Genomic DNA, 22700 nt, shown 5'->3' on the forward strand with positions numbered 1-22700 from the left:
GGAGTCTTTTTCAGTTCTGTCTAATGGCAACATTTCCCAGCAGGTTGAGGAAACTGAGTCACTGCACTGCAGAGGGACATAGCCAAGAGAAGAGGACAGATGGATAGCCTACCCAAGGGATGACAAGGGAAACGTGTGCTGTTCAGACACCAGCCCCAGCCAGGCAGCATCACCCCTTTTTGAAGGAAATTACCTTATCCTCAGTCTGTAGTGCTCTAGGTTTGATATTTTGTCCCAGGTTCATTGAATTATACTTTTTGCAACAAATTTGAAGAAAATCTCATGTTTTTTTCCTAGTTTTTACATAGACCAGTCATCTTCAGAGCCTCAGCAGCTTTCATTGCAGTTGAAGAAAAACAACTATGAGGCAAAAGAATAAAACCCAGATTTCTGCAAGAGCAAGCACAGCACTTCTGAAGCGACAGCTGCCCCTCAGCCACCAGAGTGGCTTTGGAAATGTAATATATGAACTGCAAAAACTGAAGCAAATTTCATAGCTATTTTCTTTACGGAGCCTAGGGTGCCTTTTGGGGACACTCTGCTCTAGCTCATTGACTGTTACTTTGCCCAAAACATTTGCTGCCGCAGGTGCCACCAAGAAGTTGACCATCACACCTTGCCTTACATCTCCCACCTGGCTTTCATTTGGGGAAGGTGGTGTTCCCAAGTAGATGCCCCTGACAGAGCCACCACCAAAAAGGTTCTTCCAGAAAGACAGAAAAGCTGCTAAGAGCCAGCAAGGAGACTGGTGGCATCAAGTCACATCAAATTAGCTGCAAACTGGCCTGAGCAATGCTTTGCTTAGTGCCAGTCCTCACCTGAAGCTGAATTTGGGGTACAAATGTGCTCCCAGAGGGTTCTCCAGCTTCTGAGCCCACCTGTCCCTTCACTGTGCCATTTACCACCTCCTGTCCCCAGTTCAACACTCCCTGAAGGGACTGGACAGCCTGGCTAAGCCTCTGCACCACAAATTGACCTCTCCTGCATCCTGCAGGAAGCTTCTGAAGGAAAACAAGCAGCTCTCGTCTTTGCATGTGTCTCAGTATCACTGTATTTACCTTACTTGTGCAGAACAGGTCATGTTTCAGATTATCTCCCCCATTCCAACACCCAGCCCACACAGGATGACCCTCAGCCCTTCCCACACTGTGCAGATACAGCCCAGAGCCAGGACCTGGGACAGGGCTAACCTCAAGCAGCAGACCTGAGGAACTGCTGGGGAAGATGCAGGACTGGGCCAGTCCACAAGCACGTTGACAAATACACCAGGTGCTCCCCCAGATTCCCAGACAAAGTGGCAGCAAATCCCTTTTGTGCCAGCAAAAGTCTACAGCTGGGAAAAACAGTGTGGCAACAGGATAAGAGTCCCAAATCCATCTCCCGTGCATGACTGAAACCCGTTAGACTGGGCTCTTAAACACGTTTCTTCTCTCTTGTTCAGCATTACAACCCTTCCTTTCATTGTGGGTTTGTTGTGGCTTATGCACTGCTGAGAAAAGCAGATACATCTCATGGAAGTGACTTTGTCCCATTTTTCATCCTCAGGCATTTGAGACATTGCCTTCTGCATCACATTGTCCTAGCGCCCACCTAGCCAGTTTGTTAATGCCGTCAATGTTCCCTACATTTAATTGCATTGCTTTTTGTCCATGCTTTATAATTAGAAGCTTTGAAAATATAGGCGTGAACAGTACTGTTCTTACCTTTAGCATTTCAAAGATATCCGAGCAGATAATTGACTACACAGATGTCCTTCTAACAAGATTTTGTAGAATCGTAGAATATCCCAAATTGGAAGGGACCCACAAAAATCATCAAGTCCAACTCCTGACCACACAGGTCTACCCAAAAATTAAGACCATATGACTAAAAGCACAGTCCAAACACTTCTTAAACTCCAACAGGTTTGGTGTAGTGACTACTTCGCTAGGGAGCCTGTTCCAGTGCACGACCACCCATTCACTGAAAAACCTCTTTCTGATGTCTAGCCTAAATCTCCGCTGTCACAGCTTGACACCATTCCTACAGGTCCTATCACTGATCACTAAAGAGAATAGATTGGTGCCTGCCCCTCCACTCCCCCTCGTGAGGAAGCTGTAGACGACAATGAGGTCTCCCTTCAGCCTCCTCTTTTCCAGGAGGAACAGGCCAAGTGACCTCAGCTGCTCCTCGTACATCTTTCCCTCTAGGCCCTTCACCATCTTTGGAGCCCTTCTCTGGACACTCTCCAATGGTTTCACATCCATTTTGTACTGTGGTGCCCAGAACTGCACACAATGCTTGAGGTAAAGCTGCACCAGTGCAGAGTAGAACAGGAAAATCACTTCCCTCGACTGACTAGTGAAGCCATGCTTGATGCACCCCAGGATACAGTTGGCCCTCCTGGCTGCCAGGACACACTGGCTGGCTCATATTCAGCTTGCTATCAACCACAACCCCCAGAAGAACTGGAAGCATACAGGCATTTCTAAGATTGTTCTAAGGACAATCTTTAATCTATAGCCTATAAGTGAGTTTTTCTAGAAAAGTTGGAACACCCCCCAGGATGCTCACCATGTCCATAAATTATCTTTACTTTACCTGCACAAATCCCAGCACTCACTGCCCATTTGTGAAGCTAGCCTTCACACCATGGTGTGCACACAGTTTGTGTTAGCCACCCCAAGCTAGGGCAAGGATTTTGGAACAAACATTTTAGGGAAAAATATTGCTGTGTATAGACAGTAATAGCATAGCTCTAAGAAGTGCAGCAGTGAGGAAAACAAACACTAATAATTTTGCAATTATCTTAGAAATCAGCATACCAGCATCTACCTAATGGTCTGTTCCCCTTAAACTGAGATGAGTTGGCAATATGCAATAAAAACATGGTTTAGTCTTTACTTTGTAGATACATGGTTGCTGTAGAACATTTTGCAGGAACAGAGTCAGCACATGGGATTGCTTGGTGATGCATCCATGTTTGAAGCTCTACAAAATGTTGCAGTGGAATTGGGGAAAAAATATTCTGCAGCTGTTACTAGCCTGCTTGGCAGAATACATGACACAAGCTTTTCCTTGTACTAAAGTTTGTAAAGTTTCCTTGTTGGAGGATACCTTAGCAGCAACTCTTGAAGTTAGAAGCATTGCTTCCAGCACAATCAGTCTTGTTTTTAACAGCCACAGGTGGTGGCATTTTTTTTTATAGCCTACTGGAGCCCCATCATAGACTAAGATCTCATTGTAAAAGATACCATGCAAATCTACAAGAAAGATGAAGTCCTGTAATTAACCTGTGCTTAAATCAAGCCATTACTCAGTGCTAAGTGATTTAGCATTTCTTTAAAAAGACTCTTGGGGGTGGGAGTTCTTTCCTCTCTCCACTGAATTTTAGAAAGCCTCAGATCAGAGGAGGCAGACCAGGGTAATCTCTCTAATCCACATATCAATCAGTCCTTCAGTGGAAACTGGAAGCCAAATGCAGTTCAAAGCTGCCTCATCCCTGTGGCTGCTCAGCCCAGCAGCAATGCTTCAAGTGTACCAGACCCATCCAGGGCCAACTGCTGCACAAATCCTTGTTTTAGCTTCATCCCAAACAAGAGCTGTTCTGAGCAATGGAAAACAGGGTAAATCTAAGATGGTTGCAGACTCCTGGGACAGATTAATGCTTGAATCATGATCTAAGCAAAAACATAGCAGCACAAGCTGAAAGACCTCTGAGCCACTCAGCCCCCACTTCCCCAGGGCAGTTCAGTGACCACTGAGCACCAAAGGAGGTTTATCCCAGACACCAGAGCACTGAGCAGTCAGAGCTCTCACCACAGGCAGGGCTGCTTTGAGACAGTCCAAGAACAAAGGAAAGAGGACTCAAGTTACATTTAATCCTGGGAACAACATTTGTCTCCGAGTTACTGGGAGCCCCGGATTTTGCACCGCATGCAGCCTGTTGTCCGTGTGCGTGCAGTAACAGCTTTCTCCCATGTGAGTTCTGGTTCAGATTCCTACAGGTGTGCTTGTTTTTTGTCCTCCTCTCCTTGCAGGCTACTTGCTGCAACAGGCAGGATGTGATCATCTCACTCCAGGAAACTGGTTCACACTACAGTTTCTCATCCTTTCCACTGTCATCTTCTCATCCAGACATTTGCATTTCCCTTTCAGAGAGCAGAAACCCAAAAGAGGACAAACTGAAAATCCATCTGCCCTCCCCTTCCTCCAGAGCATGCCATGTGATACTTTGGCTATTTGGAAACTTGAGAAGTTTTCTCTTTGGTGATCCAAAAACTCAATACTCCAAACTCCTACAGGCAGGACTTCCCATCCAGAAAACATCTAGCTGGAGATCACTCAGCTCTCTAGTAAATACAAGAGAGTAAATCTGCTACTAATTTTGCAGCAGATCACTAGAAGTTCACTGAATATGATTGCCTGAAACACCCACATATTCACATGACTCTAGGAAGCAGGGGTATAAGGTGGAATAGAACTTGCCACAACACAATCCAGTCCTAAGAAACACAACTCATGCTGCAAATATTTAGCTTCTGGGCAGCTATGAAGAACTGAAAACAATGACACTTCTTTCTCTGCTCACCCACATTTACCATATGGTGCTTTCCCTCCTCCATACTTCCTGCTCTCAGCTTGCCACCATCTGTTCTGTCCATGTCTTCCCCATGAGCACCCTACCATCCTCCTTTGCCTGGCAACCACCCTGGCATTGCCTTCAACCAGGTTTCCTCCAGCAGCAGATGCTTTCCTGGACTCTGGTCTGGTTTTGCTCCTTCCTCCCTGGCATTTGTGTCACTTGAGCTGGGATGGAAGGGACACATCCCCTCCTTGCACACCTGGTCACCTCTTGCTCTCCCACAAGACATCAGAAAGGAAATATGAAGGGAAGGAAAAAACTTACGTTCCTCAAGCCCCAGCCAGCTCAGCCTGCATGCCCTGCAGAGCAGGATGATGAGTTGGGTGCCCTGCAAGGTTCAGGATGGATGATGTTACTGAACTTCTTGGTGGAAGCTGCAAAGATCTCAGCAAAATCCACTACAATATCCTGCAGGCTGCTGCTGGCCTGGGCCCCTGCTGGCAGTCCAGAGTTCCAGAGGTAGAGACCAGGGCAGGTCTAAGAAGTCTCAGCTATGGATTTCCATCCCATCTCCTCACAGCTCCTCAATGAGTCAGTGCCTTGCAATTATCTTGACAGGGAAAAAAAAATAAGACTCAAATGATTGCAATTTCCACCAGGTATAACTGAAGCTCCCTCCCTGTCCTCTTTGGTCACCCAGGCTTTTGGGAGCATTTCAAAGCACATTAACACCCCAAGCAGCTTCATGCTGCACTAGACAGTAGTGGAATAGGAAATAAGAATCACATCTCTGCTATGGAAAAGTGAGTTCTTCATATTCATTCCCTCTCTTTACCTTGACAGGAGCGTCAACTTACAAAATGAGAAAAGGGCACAGAAATAGGAATTTTTTAATCCATCTTTTCATGTATTCTTTGTTCTGCCTTTAAGAGAAAGACCAGGAGGGAAAAGCCCAAGGTAGGCAAGCAGGATCTTGGGAGAGCCCACAAGCCACACCACTGCCTTCCTTCTTCATCACACACTTGTTCTTGTTTTCTTCATTAATGAAACTCATTTTTTCTCTTTGAGGGGAGGAAGCACCTGAAAAAGTGAGCAGCTCTGGTTTGTATCTGGTGTCCATCTCTGGCCTCTCTGCACATCAGTCCCACACACCGCATAGCCTGGCTGTGGGTTGCTAACCCCAGCTGGGCACCATGGTTTACCATATGACCAAGTCAGTGATCCTAAATCACCTCATCTATGGGGTGGATGCTCAAAGTCACTGAAAGGCAACAGCTCCTTTGGAAATAGACAGTAGCTCCTTAAAGCTGTCAGAATGCGTGTAAAAAAAAAGGTTGTAAATTAGACATTTTTCAACATACTGAATTTTGTATTGGAAGCTATTTTCCTTTTCATGCTGTTTGCCTATTATTCTGTGTTACCAGAAGCACTACTAGCAGAAAACCAGGATACAGCCCAACAAAGGGACAATAGCCAGGGTTGTAACACAGCAGGGGACTGGGGCATTACAATGCCTCCTTCCTGCCACAGAGCAAACCTCTGCCAGCATCTTAGCTGTGGCATTGCACGTGCAAGGTGTTGCCTGGAACCAAGTAGAATGCAGAGCCTGTCTTTCACTATCTCGATGCAACTAAGCAAGAGCTGAGAGTTGTGAAATCACAGCCCATGGCTAACGTGGACAGCCATAGTTCTGTAGGATCCCCATTTGTGTCCCATCAGCAGCCAAGGGATACTCCGCACACAAACACTTCCGAGATATCCTAATGGGAGGAGGCTCTGGCTGCATTAATCATAATTTTCCAAGAGGAAAATTTCCCACCGCAGCATACGCTCTGCTATGTTAGGAATAGCATTTATTGAAATGATAAACTTCTATCAGCAACTGCAGAATTAGTGGGTTTTAAGAGACGAGAAATGAAAGAGCTTCATCAAAGGCCGAGAGCAAACTTCTATACCACCCTTAATGCCTAGACACTGTAGGCTTCAGTTTAATGGGGAAAAGGAACATTTTAAGTGGCATCTAAATAATTCAGAATTATTTTTTTCCTCATGGTGTTAACAGAAAATCCTGAATTAAGGCTGCTACTCCAAGTGAGACCAAAGGTTGAATTACATATTACCAGCATAAGATCTAAACACAGAATTTCTGCACTGAGATTTTTCTCACCAAGTCGCATGCAGGACTTGGGTGCCTTTTTTTTTTTTTTTTTTTAAAACAACAACAACAACAACAAACAACAGCAGTGCTCTGCCTTTGGCAGATCACTATTTCCCAATGAAACAAATATTGCCAAAATCCTCCCCAGGCAGCAGTGACAAGGGAAGGGGCTGCAGAAGTCAGAAGCGTGCTCAGCACAGGGCAGCATGCGTGGCCTCAGCTCATTCTCAGAAGCTCAAGTAATGGAGTTTTTATGGTTTCCCATGAGAAATTAATTTATGGAAATATAGTTCACTGTCAAGCAATTCTTCCTGTTGCTCAGTGTAGATGCTTCTTTTCTTAACATTAATGCATCATCCCTAGTTAGAGCTGCTGGAATTAGCTTTCCTTTCCCTCCATGCAGCACATACATTTTGCATACTTATTAAAAAAATAGTATTGTAATTTAGTCATAACCAAACATGTACCTTAAGCATCAGACTTTATTTCTTTCCCCTTTCTTCTCCTTTTCCCTCCTGCACCACCACCTCTCCCCAATTAATCACCACTTACTGTGGTACCTAGGACTGTAAACACAAAGTTACCCAGAACCTCACTGGTATTGCAAACAGTATTATTGCAGGGATATTTCAGAGGTTAATTCTAATTACTTCTATTGCCCTGGCATAATGTCATGTAAACCCAAAGGAAAAAGGATTGTCCAAAACTGTTTGACTTTATGCAGAGGTTATCAACCACCTGCTGCTACACTGACACCTCAAGTACCAACATCACTTCTCTTATAGCCTCCTTTAAGATTTCACCTCCCCTAAAAATAAACAGCTGAAGCTTTCATTGTACCTACTGCCATTTAAAAATATTCTGAAGTATAATCCAATGCCAATACAATCCTACTTAGAGAAAAGAGTAATTACTACAGCTCTGAGCTTTTCAGGGCTGAACATGTCACATTTCAGAGCTGTTACCCATTCAAACCCTCAGAAACATTGGAAATATTGGAAACACCCAGAGGGGAAACCAGTCTGTTGTGCACATACTATTTAAACATATTTTTATAAGAGCAGATTGTGGTTTTGTTTATTTCTCTTTGCATATGCTTTACTATTTTGGGTTAGTCAATGAAACATTACTGCCTCTAGACTTTGGCTACTGTATCAGTTACCTACACTGCGTGCTGTGCTTCAGGAGCACAAGGAAAGAGCAGCTCAGCTAGTTCAAGAGGCAGAAGAGGCGTTAGCCCCATTTTTCAGAGCCAAAGCAGTGGAAGGGCCTATCAGCATCCCTAGGTCTAATTTCCCATATTTCAGGCACAGGTGCAGCAGAGATTTAACTCAAAGCCAATCAACCACAAGAACTTTTTGGGGCTTTCTAACAGCCTCAACGCCTCAAATGGAAGAGCAAGAGACAGACAAAACGCCACCTCAGGAGAGAGATGAGCTATAGTGCCTTTGAAGCAAGTAGTTTACTAGGAAACGTGGTGCTATTTAGACGGGTATTTTTACAACCAGTTCAGGACATCAGTGAAACAGATGTCTCAAATCTGAGTGAATGACCATCCACCAGCAAGGTTCACAGCAAAGCAACATTTCTCTGGCTGGAGAATTACTGATGGTGAGCACCATACCACAAGCTACACTAGACACTACTCGAGGAGAGGTTTGTTAGAATGAGGAGGAAGTTTTAGCTGAAAGAAACCAACCTCAGATAGTCACATGAGAGATGATTTTTGGGACAAGCTTTGGTAAACCTATCTATGGCAGGCATGTGGAGGAACAACAGCAGGGACATCAGGATGCGAAGGACTGGAAAACCTGTTCTTGCTGGGCAAAGGTGCTTGGGGGTATTCCTGAACCTGTTTCAGGACCTGTCTAAAAGTAACTGCTTTTAGAAAAAAAGCCAATTTTTCAAAAAGGTCTTTGCAAAGGAGTCCAAGTCTGCGCCAGTTTACTTGGCTCAAAGGTAGTTCCACAGAAGGAACAAAATGACTCTGATACTAAAGTGATAATAAAATGATAGTCAATCTCCGGGGGCTTTTTAGAAACAGATATTCTCAAAGAAACAATGAATTGTTTTATAGAAGGATGGAAGACAATGAATTAAAGGAAGAAAACATGTTTAAAAATAAACACAAGTTGGTACTTGGCTCTAAAACTTTGCCAAAGTAAATCCTAATTAAATCAAATGTGTGGATGTGCCTGTATCTAAAACAAAACTCTTCCTATTACACAGCTATCTATATAATGAATAATGTTATAAACCCCTTTGCTTGCATAACACTTGAAAAACCTTCAAAACTGAGAACTGATTTAAAGCAAACAACAAAACCCACCAAGAAAGTCCATCCCCAGCATATGACAGTAATCATTCCCATCCAGTAACAAAGCACTTGCCTCTGAACGATCAACACAAGTGACTGCTGCTAACTCACCTAATTACCACTTTCAAAAATGATATATTATTTTTAATGAGAATTTGTTTCTCCCTTCTTGCCTGCTTGTTTGCAAAAGGTCAGAATGCTTTCATGTTCAGGCTGCTTCTACCTAGAGAAGCTGATGCTGCCTTAAAAAAAGGCCAAAATAACCTCCTTGGAAATTGCTTCAGACATTCATGGGGCTCAGAAGCTGTTTGTGCAGTTATTCCTGAAGATTTCTTAGATGTAGCTGTCATTGAATTCCACAGAGAGAAATTAAAATTAACTTAAAAAATTTGGATTTGGAGACTAATCCTCCTTTCTCAGTCTTGCAGTGCAATGGATGTCAGCAACCTTGGCCTGCAAACTTCTCAGCTCTGTTAAAAACACACAGATTTTTAGCTGTACATATCTCATGTTTTTAATCTCACGTTCAGAGTGGCTTTAAGTGGTTGCTTCTTCAAGTGATGAAATTGGGGTTGTTCCAGTGTTTCTTCAGCACCCATTGGCTGAGAGGGAATTGAGACTGAAGCTCCAGGGGATGCTCAGGAGCTCACAGGGCCACCCTTGGTGACAGTGACCCATTCCTCACCCTTTTCTTCCATCCCACTAGACAGCTCAGAGGACAAGCACACGTCCACCCGCGCTGTGCCCGAGGAGCACTGAGGGCATGCGGCTCCAGCAAAGAGTTCCTCACATTAAAGCTTGGAATGGAAGAGATTTGCTGCTCAGAGAGGATTAATTTTATGAGTCATCAAAATCTCAATTGAGATGCAGGGAAAAGGATTGAATAGAACATTGCAGTGAATGAAATTATAAGTAGGGGAATCTATCACAGACTCCCTTGAAGGTAGGGAGCATGCTTAATTCTTACTTAACAGACCCATTCCTCGTGTCAATAACTCAGTTAAGGATAAACCAGAAGCCTTGTCCATCTGCACACTGAAACGGAAGCTGGAAATTGCAGTCATTTACCCTAAATGATCCTTTGCTTAATTTCACCAGCAGCAACTGCAGAAAGAGAAACCATGTCCTACTCTTAGAAAAAACTCTGAAGATAACTACTCACTGTCTGCAAACTAACACAACCCCACTTTGCTGGGAACAGGGAAAACCTTCTGAAGCAGGTATGCTTTCTCCAAAGCACGAAATGCCTCAGAAATGGAAAACAACAACAACAAAAAAAAACCCCCTCATCCACCATGTCACACCAGGCTTGAATCACAGCAAGTGTTCCCATTTTTCAAGTCAAATGCCCTTAAAAGTGTTAGATTTCCTGACAAATGAAGCTCAGGGTCTCTCAGCATGAACTTCAGAGCTGCTTGATTTAAGCTTTGCTGGAGCAGACTACCCATGAAAGACAGTTCCATCACCATGTCCTGAAGCTGGTTTTCCAGTATGCCTGCACTGAAGTCTTCACTTCTGTTTCTACATGTTTTACCATATCCCTTTGCTCTCTGCTAATTCCAATTATTCAAAGCCCTCCACTACCAGACTGTGCTTTGAACCCGTGCCTGTCTATAAGCTTAGGACACAGAAGGAGACACAAAGGAAAAGTTCCTCCATCCTCAAGTAAGGTCACCTTGATGTCCTTCCATAACTACTTCAGAAGCCTCGATGTCAATACCCTTGGGAAAGGACCCCAGAGCACCCCATTGCACAGGAGCAGAGGAGATTTGTGGACACATGGCAGCAAGGAGATCAGTGCTCCAGCTCCTGTGCAACCCATCCAGTGTGGACAAACTCAGGTGCAAAGTTTTGCTAAATCAAAACATAAATGTTGGTAACGGAAAGGACATCAAAAGACTAGTCTGCACTTCACCACATTAACAAGATCCTTTTTCCCACCTGCTTTCAATATCTTTCAAGCCCCCAGGCTCCTGCCCACATTCCTCAGAGATACCTTCAGCCTGGGAGCTTTTTCTGCTGGATGGAATGTACCCAGGTTAGTGCAACACTGAGATCCCTTCTGGGATTTTTACAGCTCGAGCTTGGCAAGTTGGGAGCGCACAAGATCTATTGCTGAAGTCAGTGGACACTCAAAAGCTCCAGAAAGAGTTACTTTCTGAACTGGCACTTAAGGACATCCCGAAGAGGGTGAAAATGTTAAGCAAAATATGAGTGATCTGTTCTAGAAACACTTCCAAACTCCTTGGATGCTAACATCCTTTTAGGCAACTGAGCCAAGACCATCCCTGGCTACCCAGTTTGGGCACATCTCGAGCATGAGGTTGCATGGCTGCTGCCCCAGGAAGCAAAAAAGCAGCATCTTGTGGGGACTGACGTTGGGGCAGAGATGTCATCTCTATGGTGCTTGTGATAAATCCTTTCCCACAACTAGACAAATACTGGGATTAGGCAAGAAATACACAGGCTGTTTATTGAAAAATGAATTTCACTGAAATGCTTTGGGGAAAAGGCATAATTACATACTAAATGTTGGGGTTTTCTAAAGGAGGAAGGTGAAGCACTCTGATGATGTCGAAACATTATGACAGTATCATAATGGAACATTTCAATTTCTCAATTTGAAATTATTTTTTGCTAAACCATTTTACAAATATGTACCAGTAAAAGAACTATTAACAGTAAATATCTGCATCAGCAAGCAATTTTTAGGTTTTATAAAAATGAAGTGTTTAGAACAATCCTAATACAAAGCTATTTTCAAAATGGGCATTTTCTGAAAATGGTCTTTGTTTTGCAGTTTTTCTAAATTTGGATACTATTCTTAGGTTGTTTTGTTGCATGCTTTTATGAAATGAAACTGCCTTGAATTTGTCCTGCACTGAGTGCTTTGTCACATGAAGACTTCCCTCGACTCCCCCATTTTGGTTCCAAATCTCCCATCCCTGCTGCTGTTTGTACCTTGCAGATGCCCTCACTGAGGGTATTAATGCAGGCATCCCTGAACAGCTGGCCTTTGTGGCATCTCTCTGCCTTTGGGCAGCCAGGTCTGAGTCTCACCAGGATGCAGCAGCCACTTGTCATCAGCTGCCTGTCCAAGCACTGGCAATACAAAGTCCCTGCAGAATTCATAACTGTTAGCCAGCAGCTGGAGATTAGCAGTAATTTCCTTAATGTGGACTATGTAAAAGACAATGAAAATGAACACTTCTGCTGACTGATGTGAGGCTAAGCAGAACCTGCCCATCTTTCTGGCCCTCCCATTCCCTAGCCCTTCACTGCCTGCTCAGCTGTAGCAGGGCTGCAATTGCCAGCTCAAAGCCAGCACTGGTCTTTTAGCACAAGAATTTTCAGAAGAGCAGCAATGGACCAGCAGCATTTTGTAACAGTGATTATCAAATATGTGTGAAGGACTCGTGTAGCCACATGACTGGGCTGTGTCCATTTTGAATGCAGACCCCCAGCAAGGAATACAATTTTGGACATTCTGGACACACCAAACTCAGCAGTTAGGGGACAACTGCAGCTTTGGGTACATCCAGCTGTGGAGATGAGGCCAAGTCAAAGAGCTGCTGCCCACTCCCATTCCTTCTCAAGACACTCATTCATCTACACCATGCAGAACACCAGCCTCATCCCACTTGTCTGGATGCCTGTTTTTGTGCAGCTGTGGTGTAAATCACATTAACCTGCTCCATGTTCACACAATGCACTGCATCAATATTTAACAGTACCCACAACTAACACCACAAGAGTATTCAGCTCATGAAATGCAGAACCACAAGCAAGGTCCAGAAATTGGGAGCTACCTGCATGGAGTCAGGACAGTCGGTGTTGTTTCCATGACCATGCCTATTATGCAGGTGATTCACAAGGAAGGGATGCTATCCAAAGGAACCTGTACAAGCTGCAGAAGTGGTAATACATGAACTTAATGAGGTTCAATGAGTACAAGTGCAAAGTGCTGCACCTAGCTCAGGGCAATCCCAGGCAAGACCCCCAACTGGGAGAAAAATTCATTGACAGCAGCCCTGCAGAGAAGGACTCAGGGGTTCTGGCAGATGAAAAGCTTGACATGAGCCAGCAGTGCATGCTTACAGCACAGAAGGATGTCTGCACCCTGGGCCATGTCAAAGGAGTGGGCAGCAGGGGACAGGGGGGATTGTGCCCCTCTGCTCTGCCCCTGTGAGACCCCACCTGGAGTCCTGCATCCAGGTCTGGGGTTCCCAGCACAAGAAGGATGCGGGGCTGTTGGAGCGAGCCCAGAGGAGGCCACGAGGATGCTCAGGGGCTGGAGTACCTCTCCTGTGAAGATGGAGCTGGGAGTGTTTGACCTGGAGAAGAGAAGGCTCTGGGAAGACCTCATTGCAGCCTTTCAGTACTTAAACGGGGCTTATAAAAAGACAAGGAGTGACTTATTGCTCAAGCAGATGGCAGTAGGAAAAGGGGGAATGGCTTTAAACTAAAAGAGGAGAGATTTAGATAAGTGGTTAGGAGCAAATTCTTCACTCAGAGGGTGATGAGGCACTGGAACAGGTTGCCCAGAGAGGTTGTGGATTCCCCATCCCTGGAAGCATTCAAAGCCAGGCTGGACAAGGCCCTTGGCAACCTGATCTAGCAGGTGGTGTCCCTGTCTATGGCAGGGGTTTGGAACTGGGTGGTTGTTAAGGTCCCTTGCAACCTGAGACATTCTAGGATTATTACACAACTGAATAACAACTTCAGAAAAAAGTCCTGCCTCAGCCAGTGCCCAGGAAGAATTTCTTTTAGGGAAGCAGGTATGGGTTCTAGTAAATTTTTTTGTTTTAAATGATTGGAGGGAGTCAGATCTTGCTCTGCTGGGACACCCATGTACATACATAAATGCAACCCTTTATTTGCTGTTAAGATAGAGAACCTGTATTCTCTCTCCTCTTGCATTCTTTCTGAATATTTTCCTACCAGTCCAGGCTTTCTGCAAGAAGCTGGTTAGTGCTGTGCCTCATTTCTACACTGTCATAGGGTCCTGATTTCTGAAATCCTCATCACACACTTGATTAAAAGGTATCTAAAATGCAAGAAACATTTTGATTATCAAAGATCACTAGAGTGCGTGTAGCCATTGAGGGCACTTCTTTCTGGAGCAGAATCACTGAAGTGAACAGCTTGGATATTTGTACTTCTCATATGCTGCTATTCTCAGTGATTTAGTCTTCGGCTTGTCACAAGAATTGCTGGTTTGTCCCTCTGCAGAAGTGTCAGAGTTTCTCATAGGCCATGCTCTGTTCTCACTTGATGGATGTGAAATATAAAACCAAAAACTTCAGTATGAGAGCTAAGCTCTTGTGCATTTGCACCTTGGGATGAAATTAGACATTTCAGTATTGGACTCTGTCCCAAATAGTGTGATGGGGAATTGAAATTGCAGTGTTTTATATTTCATGGAACAGAGTATCAAAATTATTTCAATTTGGAAATGTCAAATGTCACTTGTCTGGTGAAATATTTTACCATTTCTGAAGCCAACAAGGAGGGATCTTTGGTTTGAGCTTGTATAATTTAAAAGGCCATTCCTTCCTTCTCAAAGAGTGTCTGGTCCCTGGAGCATGTGGGATGTCAGGCTTACTGGCCCAGAAGCTTTGCCTGACTCCTGCAGGGTAATGCCCATGCTGCCCAGAGCAGTGGGGAAAGGCAGAGCCTCTTGGCTGAGCCAGCATCAGGCAGCAGCAGCCCTAAGGTGCTTCAACTCAGGCCAAGTGGAAGAGCGTTAAGTACTCATATAGGATTTTTGGCACATCCTGCTGCAGAGAAAGCCTCCAGGTGTTTCTAAGCACCCCTAAATAAGCTTTTTTCCTATTTCTGCTTTTCAGAGAACCTGAAATAGACAAATACAAAGATGCAACACTTTTCCAGTTGCAATCCCAAAGACCACTGTCTTCCGCTCACAGATGTCCCCCCTTCTCCACCTGCACACTCCCAGGCGAGGGCACGCCTGCAGTGAGGTGGTCTGCTCTTGGGATCCACAGGTAACTCAGCACAAGCCATCCCAGCAATGCACCTCCCTGGCAACATCCTGTCAAGTGGACAGTGTTCTCCCCAAGGATCTGGACACTTCATCCTACTAGGCAAAGAAAATCTTTGTGCTAGTGGTAGCCTGGATTTGCAGATTTTGCTTCCAATAATCTGATAAAATAACTCAAATCCACATAGCAGGCTTCTAGGCAGTAGAACTGCATGAGGGGCTGATGACACCTTTTATGTTCAGGAACATTTGAATCTCACTTGTGTTATCTGGAAGGAAATGTAATGACAATTACAGTCTTAGATGGGGGAAGCACGAAGTGATCTTAAAGCACTAATTGTAGCAGGACACAGGACAATATCAATAATTGCGTTTTCCCTTTCTAATGTGTTTTTCACCAAAAGCTCTCACATCTCTTTATAGTCTTTAAATAAGCAAATCTCCAAGCCCCCGTACAAAAGGAGACATACAATTTCGCTTTTTAGTACTGTGAAAAAGGGCTCAAGAAGAATATGAATTGGCCACCCTGAGCTTAAAGACAAGGTTAGCATTAAATGACCATGGAACACATGTAAGGAAACATAGTCCTGCACTTCTCTCTCAACACATCCAGTAATTTTTCACTGCTTCTTAGACAGATCCTTTGTCTAGCAATGTCTTGACAGGAGTTTAGCCTTCGTCATGCCAAAATTACTGCCGTGGAAGAATCTTTTACTTGTCAGAGCCCTTCTAGTGTCTCTCTTAACTGACTCTTACAGGTAATTTGCAGGCTGAACATTTTTCCTTGCCAGGAGAGTCCTGAGGTCCCCTGCAAAGAACATTCACAGTGCAACAACGACACCAGACAGGCCATCACAACTACCTCCTACATGCCAGCATCACATTGGGATGCTCTCCAGGTGCCCATGGCAGCTATGATATCAGAGTCCTGGAGCATCTGGCTACAGCTATCTACTTGTAGCACTGAGCTGCCAGTCGACATCCAACCAGTTCCTCAGCTGCTTAAAGGTTTCCAGGGAAGAAAAATACAACAGAAAGAGGGTAGAGAAAAAAAAAAAAAAGATGAGGAATCAGGAAGGAAGATGAGTACTAAGTGAAGAACAGTCTTACTGTCCCCAAGGGGATTCAGCCTAGCCTCTCTGGTTTTCCAGGAGTGATTTTAAAGTCCTGACTGAGGCTGCTTCCAGCACGGGGGTATTTTGCTCTTCACAGTACAGCTATCAGCCTTGTCAACATGTACAAAAAATTCATAGAGGCAAGACCAAACTCTACAGAAGAATCAAACCTCATGATTTGCTTCCCACCCTCATTAAGCTTAATGATTTTTGCTTTGTAAATGCCAAAACTGGACAAGAATCTATGAATCTAGTTAATAATACTAAGTATGCCAGAAGTAAATTTTAAAATCCTAAGCAAAAATTAAATGACCATAAAATATACATTCACTTCCCAAGAGACAGTTCAGTTTCAACAAGACAGCTTAATTGAAAGCTCAGTAAATTGGTCACAACATCTTTAATAAACAGTCTTTGTAGACAGGATGCAGGAGAGATGGTGCTTGATATGCAGCAGAAATAAACGAAGTGACCAGAGGTCTCCATCCCTCTGTGACCCCTTAAGTAGCTGAAGTCAGCTTGGACCACTGTTGGGGGAAGCTGAATCAGGCAAAGAACATAAATGCGGCCCCAGCATTTGCTCAGTGCAAATTCACATCACCCAGATTTAACTACAAAGGTACTTGGTGAAAAGTCTTTGAAGTTGGTGCAGGGCATGTTGCCTGCTCCAGACATTCATGAGAAGCTCCAATTTGCCACATTGGGAATATTCATGCTTTGTCCCTGTGGGAAGGTCACCTGAAGACTTGGTAACTGACCTTCCTCATTCCCAGGTGAGGAAAACCACCTGCTGGTGAGGTCAGGCAGGTGGCCTGCAGGGTCATGAACACCCTTTGGTAGGGATTGTTGCACCTCAAGGAGCTTCTCAGTCATTCCCACTAACCTCAAGTCCCTTTTCAGCTTCAGCATGTGAAAAAAGTTGGTTTCAAAATCACTTGCTTTTATTTATTTTGAAACAAAATACCCCTTGGCCACTCAAATGAAATGTTTTCGTTTCAGGAGAAATGCAACACTTCATTCAACCTGAATGACTTTTTCTTTTCCATCCAGAAGAACCAGTGAACCAAAAAACTTGTAATTCCCTCACCTCTACTTGTTCCCCATCTCCTAAGCCAGATGGCCCTGTTTTAATTTGATCTGAAAAATATATCCCACCCCTTTTCTCATGCATTTAGCTTGCACTCACCTGCACAGTCAGCTCACACTCTGATTGCATCACACGAGCCACTTCGCATTCCATCTCTGCCATGGCACTGAACCTTCTTCCAATTATTTATCGGATGTTTCCTTCCCCTTAGTTTAGGGGTTGTAGCAGGAGACCAGGGAGCTCAGAGCTGCCTCTGGGCTGCTCCTTTCTTGAAACATTAAGGGACTCGCTGCAGCCCTTTGCCCAAATCCCAGCTCAAAGTTGCACAAGGTAAGTGCAGAGGCAGTGCCCATGAAGCAGGGCTGTCCTCTCTGAACACATCTGGAATGCACTGGGAAACCCTGCTAAGATACTCACTGTGAGCTGAAGTCAGCTCACAGCAGTCACTTGCCTTTGATTCATCTCTTCTCTGCCATTTTTTTTTTTTTTTTTTTACAAGCAATCCTTAGACCCTCAAAAAATGAAGGCCAAACATTTTTTCCAAATCTCTTCTATAAGATGTGTCACTCTTCCTAACGCCCTGGTGAGAAATCAAACTAAGAAGCTGATAGCTATCAAGCCTCCTGCCCCCCCCCCCCCCCAAAAAAAAAAAAGTTGTAGCAACTAACTTTTCCATGCAGTTTAATTTCATTCAGACCAAAATTTGTAAATTTTAGCATTTTCCACCTATTTACACCTTAGTCTAATACAAACATATTGTCACACTGGACATAAACCAACCAGCCATGTTGTTTGAAATCTGATGTTTTACCCACAGGAGAAGGCACCTCTATAGCTAATTCACAAAGATCTCACTCATTGATGATTAAAAATTCAAATCTAACATCACACAACTGAAGTGTCTTTGGGGGATGACCCTATGAAATCCTTGTCAATACCCTCCAAAGCACTCCAGCACCAGTTGCACCTCCATCCACTCTCGTAGGATTCAGATCCATCTGGTGATGCACAAGCAAAAAGAATTCACCCACCACACTCAATATCACTAGAAGGCAGAAAATGTTTTCTTCATAACATATTCAAGTACAGTGCTATGGATCAGGAAATGGTCATGGATTCACATACTGAATCCAGACTAACAGTCACCCTGGATCTTCAGTACAGCCTCCCATACAATTCATGTTAGGGAATGGTTTCCAATAGTGAGTCCAACAATCTGTAAATATGAAGTTTCTTGCAAAAAGCTGACTACCTGGAAAGAAGCTGTTCAGCTAAGATTTATGAATCATATACAAAGCTATCAGGATTGTCTTGCAAATGATTTACTAAACAGAAATGGGGCTGAGTTCATAATGGATGTAACTCAAAACAGGAATTTTGACTGGTGCTATATATTTCATCCATTGGACATAAAAGGTATTTGCTGTAATAAAAGGAACTATAAATGTTAAATATACCTTTTTCTTTTTTTCCCCCACATGCACTTGTACTTAAGAATTCTTCTCAGCTGCTGGGACTAAGACTGATAACAGCCTTGCTGACAGCTTCACTAACACCAACTCAGTGTTGGGCAAATTTGTTTTGGAGTACACTCATCTTGAATAAATATAGTTTTGGGTCCATTAAAACAGTCTGTGATTCTGGGTTCACAGCCTTCAGTAATTTCAGAAACCCCAGGACTTTGGGAAAATTGATTGTGCTGGTTCACAGCTCCTAAACCACTGACTGCTTGGATCTGGCAGGGGATAACTGGGAAAAGGATTTTACCCTGCTGGTGGCCAGTGCTGGAGACAGAATCTTGAGACTGCATAGTTGGTCCTACAGTTTATTCCCTAGATCAAAGAGACTAGACTTTGCCTGTGCAGAAACAATTCTGCAAAATGCTGGTAGCATCTTGGTCTTACTCCCTTCCCCAGAACAAGCGTCCCACTACTCAAACACAACCCCACCCTCAAACCCAGTTCTAGCAAAAGCTTAGATAGCAAGATATTGCCATCCTGTATCCACTGAAAGCCTTCACTTGGGTTGTCCCACCCGTTGCCACTGATGTGCTGACTCCCTCCAGGGTACGATCTCTCAGCTGTGCCTCCTAGTGTCCAGCAACCCCTTTTCTCTTTCCCTGTGCCACTCTTACATCCTTGTGGGCATATCAGAATCCACCCCACTGTTGTGGTTTTAAATATTTTGTCAGAGATTTTTTTTTTTTGTAGTAAGCTCCACATTTCTGACAGTCTCAGCCTCCTGGGGATTATGAAAAGGAATTCAGTGCCTTTGATGCTGTGGACACAGCTGTATTATTTATCACTTTGGTACCAACAGGTCTGTACCAGGAATGCTACCTGCTGCATAAGTGATGCCTGAAACAGCCATGCACTCACAGGGGAAGCCTGCTCAGAAAACCCTGACCCAGCTGACATTTGATGTTATTTCACAAAAGGAAACAATGCTTTCTACATGCCATGCATATTATCACGTCTCCAGGTTTGGCCCCCAACCTCTGAAATCAAAAAGGCAGGCAGTTCAGAATGAGAATGAGATACTAATTAGCTAATAACCTCCAATCACCAAAGGAAAGCAAATATGAGTAGCTGTCATTAAGTTGGTTTTGAAAGCCCTTCTTTGGCGTATAAAGCACATTAAGAATGATTTCATGATCCATCATGCCATACAGTTTCTATGGCATGCAAGAGGAATTATCAGCAATCATAAAGCACACAATGACCATCATTTAGCCTTGTCATTAACTGCAGCAGTGATTCAAACAGCAGCTGCAAATAAAGAACAACCTGCTTTTATTTTTAGTCCCCAGTGGTTTGCTTTGTCCAGCCAGCGGCACCACACTTCACAGCAACCTTCTTTGACAGGTGAACAGGTCTCCCTCCTACCAAGGGCTGCCTTTCCACTTTCTGGGACAGCTGTGAAGTGCCCCAAGGCTGTTGGGCTCTGCCCACAGCCTGCTGCTCATCCATACAAGCAGAGGGCTGCACCATTGGATTAAACCTAAACATTCACAAATCTCTTCTGCTGAAGGACAGACGGCTTCTTCCTTGCAAGGGAAGCAATCTGTGTCTTTCAGTTTAGCCTCATTCTGTCTCCAGCCTCTCTCAGTGCTGTTCCTGCCAGACAGCTACAACACAGGTTACCCAAGCCAGCTTGTATTCAAGCTCACAAAGCAATTGATGGCATGTCAAGCTTTGGAGCATACCGTTTTTGATAACACAACACAAAGAATAGTCAATGTAGTTCATTGACTTTGACATGTTGTGTTGTGTTCATTTTGTATTCATAGTTCAAACATTTCAGTTTGAACTGTGAATACAAAAAAAAAAAAAAAGAAAGAAAGAAAAAAGCCCCAGTGCAATGGGGCTTTTTGCAATGGGCAATAAACAAAGGATAAACAAAGAAGAAAGAAGAAAAAAAGAAGAAAGGTCAACGTTCCCGCAGAAAGCCTTCAGGTGACACAAGTCCCCTCTGCTTTCTGACACCATCTGTAAGCTGACATTCTGGAGACTCCAAGCAGCATGAAAAGAGCCTTCTACAAAGGGTGGTCAGCTTAAATGCATGAAGGCTTCCAACTAAACCAGGACACAAGCAAAGCCAGAGATCAGCCCCACCTTCTGCTGACAGCCAAGCACCCAAAACCAAACAAGGTGGGGGCTCTGACAGCTGCTTTTGCAGCTGAAGCAAGTTACAAATCCATCCTAGTGACTCAAGTGCCGGGTCCTGAGAGACTTTATTCTTCCTGCAGCACAAGCAAAGGGCTACCACTGATTGTTGGTAGAGCTATTGGTGCTCTTAGATTGCTCAATGATAAATGTTGCTCAGCTCTCAGCAGGGGCACAGCCCTAGTGTCCCTGCAGATGAGCTGCAGGAGCCCCACACCATGCTCAGCTCTGGCAGCAGGGCTGTAAGCCATATGTACAACCCCATCCCAACACAGCTGAGGGCAGCTCTCCTATGTGCGTATACTGGGATGGAAAGGCTGGTTCCCACATCCATACTGGTTGCAGACACAAAACTCTTTTTTTTTTTTTTTTATCTCCAAGATTTCCCTAGAAAGCCAGCTGGGATGGATTACAGGTGCTTGGCATAAGTCCTTTCTCAAACAGTCACCTTCCAGAGGTTGATTTAATAATAAAACTTGAATTAGAAATAAATGCTCATTAGTATTAGCTCACGGAAAAACCCACGTGCTGGCCCAGCCAATCCTCCAGTAAAGTTATGCAGCTGATAGACCTGAGAGTAGTACTGCAAATATCTCAAGGTCAGAAATGCTCTTCTGCAGCCTTATTTTCTTTTACTGTGTCTTTTGCCCCTATTAAGATGTACTAGAAGGCTTTTAGGAAGGAACTAGCAAAGTTTTAAGTTCAGTTCTTTTCTCTTACTGCACCTCTAATGACTACTCTAGAGTTATCACTAAGTAGAAAGAAGGTTACCCTCCTGCTCCCTTACAAACAAGATAAACCCCAAAGCCATCATTATGCAAATCAAAGATGAAAAGAGTAAATTGCCTGTGTTAAAGAGAGGACAGTCTTACAACATGAGTCTTAGAGGATGAGCCAGGAGCTGGAGAGGCAGCATCTTGCAGTGCATTGCTGACAAATAGCCCTGGGCTGCTTTGGGTCCCATTAAATAGGGAGGGACTGCATCTGGGGGGCAATCACGAGCTGTGGCTCAGGTGCTGGCTCTAGCTGACAGAGGAGGAGGCAGATCTGTAGCACATGAGTTAGTTACCTCTCCAAGGAGGCACTTGGGTTGGGCAGGGTTTCACATTGCACCTCCACGGAAGAAACTTGTCTTTTGGGTCTTGCAGTTGCAAAATTAAGGTGTTTCCACAGATCAGTTCACAGGTCTGTGTAAATGCTTTTCTGCATCCTTTCCTCCTTTTCTCTGCAGGCCCACAAGTACAAGGAAATCCCCCATCCCAGCCAAATGTATTTATCTGCATTAACCATTTAGGTAAATTCTTCAGCACAGAGCCTACCATTGCCCCACATGGAGCTGCTAAGGGTGAATTTTCATGAGATTGCAGAATGGTTTAGGTTGAAAGGGACCTCTGGAGATCATTGTTTTGAGTCCTGGGAACATGCAGAACCTGCGGGGATGATTGAAACAAAACCTCTGCTAATGAGCAGAGGTTTGTGTTTCTAGCAGAGTATTCTGTGGCAGGAGAGGACAACTGCAGCTGAACAGGTCCCACGAGTGGAAGGGGCTGGGTACCCGGTTGCAGAGGTGATGATAAGCAGGTGGCAGAGGCTGGAAAGGGAGGCTTCGATGACAGTCTCAGGTCCATGCGAGAGATGATGTCCAAGCACTTCAACTGTAATAAAGAGGAAAGGAGTGAGGTTGGCACCCACTCTGGCATCTACTAGGGGCACTGCCCTGGGTCTTTTTAATTGCCTTTTGAGCTGTTTCTGGAGGACATATTTCCCTTTCCAAATGTTAAAAAACATTCAGA

The 22700-nt window shown here is 44.2% G+C and overlaps 1 protein-coding gene and 1 long non-coding RNA gene across 4 annotated transcripts in view; both read right to left on the bottom strand.

Moving 5' to 3' along the window:
• Positions 1-22700, bottom strand: part of ASIC2 (acid sensing ion channel subunit 2) — a 551273-nt gene that overhangs the window by 142895 nt on the left and 385678 nt on the right. The gene's annotated exons all lie outside the window — the stretch shown is intronic.
• LOC106018913 (uncharacterized) lies at positions 2509-22026 on the bottom strand. The gene is made up of 3 exons (XR_001193337.5): positions 21780-22026; positions 4889-5174; positions 2509-4130 (listed from the first exon to the last, which is right to left on the bottom strand). It is a non-coding gene; the product is annotated as an uncharacterized lncRNA (long non-coding RNA).

This window comes from Anas platyrhynchos, chromosome 28 (assembly GCF_047663525.1).
Source record: "Anas platyrhynchos isolate ZD024472 breed Pekin duck chromosome 28, IASCAAS_PekinDuck_T2T, whole genome shotgun sequence".
Classification (NCBI taxonomy): Eukaryota; Metazoa; Chordata; class Aves; order Anseriformes; family Anatidae; genus Anas; species Anas platyrhynchos.